At 47.0% G+C, this 4,629-nt stretch overlaps 1 protein-coding gene across 2 annotated transcripts in view; it reads left to right on the top strand.

Moving 5' to 3' along the window:
• Positions 1 to 2,977, top strand: part of LOC144170188 (neuroligin-4, Y-linked-like) — an 81,323-nt gene extending 78,346 nt beyond the window's left edge. The window contains exon 10 of one of the 2 annotated variants that reach the window (XM_077699813.1): positions 88 to 2,977. The gene's annotated coding sequence lies outside the window, so the exon portion shown is untranslated. The remainder of the gene's footprint in view (positions 1 to 87) is intronic. The other variant, XM_077699814.1, reaches the window with a different exon arrangement.
• The last annotated feature ends 1,652 nt before the right edge of the window (positions 2,978 to 4,629 follow it).

Below are 4,629 nucleotides of genomic sequence, written 5' to 3'. Positions count from 1 at the left end.
TATTGTGCTGCTACTTAGTGCACTTCTCTGTGAAGATGGCATTCTAATCCGTGCACTCAAAACAGTCTTCCCGCTATTTTTCCGCAGGCACTCAAGCGCCCTCATTTGAGACGTGCCAAGTCTGCGCATCCCCTGTACGTGTATGCCGTGCGGCGTTGGACCAGCAGTGCGGTGCCGGCAGGGGATGAGTGTGTGTGTGTGTGTGTGGTGGACCTGGACCGTGCGCGGGAACGCTTCGGTGCAGGACGCTGTGTCGTCCCGATGTGCACACGCAACTTTTATAACGCACAAAACGTGGCCCATGGCTGACATCGTCGCGCGCCGTTCATTGGTTTAGGACGTTGGTTTGACGACAACCGCCCTCGGATCAAGAGAAATCAGTTTGTGAAATGTCTCGGATAGCCTACACGTACTCTTTATCACGGGTTTTATGTCGCGTGACACTAGGTGCATTCAGTATCTCAATCTGGCACTCAGCAATGTCTCTTTGACGTAGTGTTTGACCGAGCGATGGCCAAGTTTACAACCAAATGTGTGCTTTTATAGGCGCGGAATCATCGAAGCTGTAGAGCAATTAGAATTTCGGACACCATCATATCTAGCTGGAAAAGCTGCCCCTCACAACTTCCCAGAACCGAAATATCTGCTAAGAAACTTGGTAAAACACTTTTTAAAACTCGTGGTAAAGGATAAGTGCTAGGCGACATTTGGTGAACGGGTCGCATCATTCTGCTCGGCTTCGTACAGCCTGTTAGCGGCGGTATGAGAGACTATAAGGCTTTCCACTGGTAGCTTGCAGCCCTACAAGGCATCGTGAGTGGAAGAGTCATGGAAACAAAGACTTATCCGCGTTCGTAGGACCTTTTGCCAGTGCGTCGGTCGCCTACGCGAATACTTGGTCGGGCACTTGTTAACTAAGACGACCGTATCCCCGGCCGAAAGGTGGTGGACGCTGGAGAGTCTGCGGCCTCTGTGGTTCTCACTTCGGCGTGTCGCGAGGACAGTAGAAGCGGCTCGTATACAAGCCCACAAGAGGCCGTGCCGGTTTGTTTTTTCGAGGAACTTGGGGCGGTGTCATTCTACACTCAGCCATTGTTATAGTGTGAGACAGCACGGGAGAAGCGGTTCGTATCCGGCACTTTCGCCAGTGCGAACGATATTGCCACAAGTGTCAAAGGATGAATGCAAAATACGCGAGTCATAGGGTCGAATTTACACTTTTAAAAGTTTCGTGTGGTAGGGCTCTTTACATCATTAAGGGGCTGCCAGAGGGCCGCTCAATAAACGCCGTGCTCTGAATAGAAGCATCGTTTGCGGACCATCGCCTGCCACCGTCGGACCCAGCTGGACGGAACCTGAGGCAAGTTTTTGACGAACGTGAGAACCGTCCGCCTCCTCGGTGACGCACGCAGCGGCAACAAATGAGACTCACCGCACGTTCTCATCGCTCCAGTGGGTGGAATAAACTTGGCCCTTCTCACCTCGTGGAAAATGTACGCGCGGACTGACTGCAAGAAAGCGAACACGTGTAAATGTACAATCACAATACCAGTAAATGAGCAAGAACAAGAAAGAGTGAGTGACATTGCAGGAGCCCCAGCGTTCGTGTATATACTGGTCAGCTGCATACGATGTGTTGAAATGCTTGCTTAAATGAATTCGGACATGCGGGAGGAAACCTCACAGTATTGTTTATTGCGGTAACCGGGAACTACATCAAGCACTATTTTATCGAACTGGTCTGGAGTGAAAAAAACATTGAAAGGCAACTACATTTGGACCAACTTCATTATAAAACAGTACTTTTCTGTTTGCGGTAATTAGAAAAGGAGAAAAATTGGGTCGAAACATTTTATTAGGGTATTGTCATACAGTGCTCATCATTTGTTGTTGAATCGTCTTTGTCGCGCTTTCATTTCAGGAATGCATGCGAAGTTCACTGGAACCGTACTTCCCATATCCAGCTGAACACAGATAAATATTTTTTATTGTGTTTGGTTCCGCGCGTGACAACGCGAGACAGGATCTTTTGGTTAATGTTTTTGTTCTGTTCTTTTCCTCTCTTCGACAACGTTTTTAACCCAGGCAGTGTCTTTTTCTTAATGTATTTTTTTAGGGGGGGGGGGGGGGGTGAAGAAGTAATCGCTTGAGGGAATTCTTTAAGTATTGTCCTTTTGCGGAAAAATATAGGCATGTTCGCCCCTCTCTTGTCATCTGGTCCCACCATATATCACCCGACACCTGTCACTTCTGACTCAATTGCGCCGGCTCTCGGCCACTAACCAGAAACTGACCAAAAAAGAACGTTGCGAAAGCATCAATTCACGAGCCATTTGCATCTCTCTGAGCGCATTGCCATTTCAATCCTGAGTGCAAACGAGTAACTTTAAACATTGCAGAGCAATACTCATTCTTTTAAATGCGCGTGTCTTGCAGCAAATCTGTTTATTTAATATAACCTTGTTCATAACCGTAAATCTGCGAGTATGCTAACCAACATCTTGAGCGAACGATCCTTTTCATTTTCATTATCAGCATCATCAGCCGCCTATTTTCGTCCTTCGGAGATCCGATCACTTTGGAGAGTGATAGTTGTGAACTAGGATGACTTGCGCGCGCGGGACTTCAATGGTATACCCATTTGGAACCTTGAACACGGATCAAATATATGTTTTGTTCTTCAATCTATAGGTTACTTCTTCGATTGACAATCGATACAATTCAACACTCATTCATGACACAATGTTTCAGCACACTGGGATCATTTGTTGGTTCATCGACCGCTACATGCCTGAAGTATTCACAGTGAGTTCAATGCGTCTGTAAGCTTGTTAATCCTACGAATAGCGCTTTCGGTAAGCTAATAGGTGTGACTAAGGAGCATTTTGGCTTGTATAGAACCTATAAAATGCGTTTCACTTCGTGCACAGGTGTGCGGTGGGTTGTTTTATCACGTGCAATCAAGAAATAAACAAAGAAACGAGTACAGAAATTGATTTATTGATTGTAGGGCTTAACGCGCCGACGCAACGCACGCAATGAGGCGCGCCGTTGTAGAGGGCTCCGGATTAATTTTGACCACCGGGGGATCTTTAACGTGCGCCGAAATCGCGTACTCAGGGGCGTTTTCTCTTTTAGACTCCATCAGAAAAGCGGCGGTCGCGGCCGGGAATCGAACCCGCGTCCTCGTGCTCAGCAAGGAGAAGAAAAATTACCTGTTATAACAATAATGATAAGAAAAAGGATGTCAGCTCGTGAAAATGAGAAAATACGATAGGTGTGATCAGGCGCGTTGTCATAAATAATAACATAGGGTTACACTTTTGGGTACATTTTGATGTTTGTGAATTGAGGCACGTTGTTGTAGCCAAACCACTTTTCAAAACTTTCAGAGCTTTCACAACATAATAACAAATCTCGTTGGCCCTGACGTGGTTGGATGTTTCACTCGCTGAAGATGACAAGCCAACGCTCAAGAAGTTTTGAGAAAATTTACGCATGGTGAAGACATGCACAGATGCGCACAGTCGGTGCCCCCTGCCCAATGTGAAAGGGTCTTCGGCAAACAGCCCCAAGAAATACATAACGATGCTGCATATTGCCTGAAGTGATTCCGTTCATATTCATGGAGTTCGAACTGATATAACAGGAGAGCTAGTTTGGCTCCAGCTTGGCTCTTTGCTACTCAATCCGCTAACCAACATGAATAACCCGAAACCCATTTCGCCAATGGGCGCTGATTGAGTTTCAATGGCGCAGCTGTTTAATATGCGTGAGCTCTGTCCGTGCGGATCGTTCACAGAAAAATATCATCGGCGAAATGGATAGGGTGAAAATGGTAGGCCAAAAAGTGTGATGGAAGTGGCGAAAAGGGGGGCTACCTTTTAGAAAAAAAAAAAAGGCTCCAATCCACGCTGGGAAGGTGGCTGGAAAGCAAATCTGGAAACGACACCCACAACAATTGCTCATGCGACGTCACTTGAATTCACACACGTTGCTCTATAAAAAGTGAAACCAGAGATATTGCCAGCCGTTACCTGGAATTCGCGGGGGCGGCGTCCAGGTAGGCTAGAGCGGTGACGCGCCGTGTGTCGGAAGAAATACAACGGAGAGGAGCGTCTTCCTATGGGTGAGACAGCGGAACCTAACCATCTTGATGTGTTAGCTCGGGGCTACACCACCGCGCGACACAAGCGCAGACAGCGAAACAATTCGGCATGTGAGCTTAGTGATTCCCATTTATATTGATTCAAACTAGTTAGTTTAGTAAATTTGAGGCAGATTGCGAGAAAGCTGTGGAAATTTTTATAATCGCTATTTTTCAGAATCAGTTGTTCCTTTCGCTTTTTCAATACCTGTTTAAACACAACCGAATTGGCATTCAGCAATTTAGAAAATGGAGTCTCATTCGTGGCAAGCAGTGGCCAGATGTAAGTGGTCTCTACATTTTGTTTTCCCGCCTTGCAAACCAATCCTTAGCGTATCTTTGCCGTACGACCACTCAATTCCGTCGGGTCCGGGTTACCCAGGAGGTGCTTGTTGAGAAATAAAGATGCGCAGGCAGGGGGCGAGAGTCGGAAGAGAGGAAGAGGAGGATCGGAGGCGCTTGCTGCCTCGCTAGTCGACTCC

This window comes from Haemaphysalis longicornis, unplaced genomic scaffold (genome assembly GCF_048455015.1).
Source record: "Haemaphysalis longicornis isolate Haplotype H1 unplaced genomic scaffold, Haemaphysalis longicornis Haplotype H1 scaffold_2, whole genome shotgun sequence".
In the NCBI taxonomy this organism is placed as follows: Eukaryota; Metazoa; Arthropoda; class Arachnida; order Ixodida; family Ixodidae; genus Haemaphysalis; species Haemaphysalis longicornis.
The sequence above is the reverse complement of the archived record's forward strand: the minus strand, read 5'-3'. Positions and strand labels throughout refer to the sequence as shown.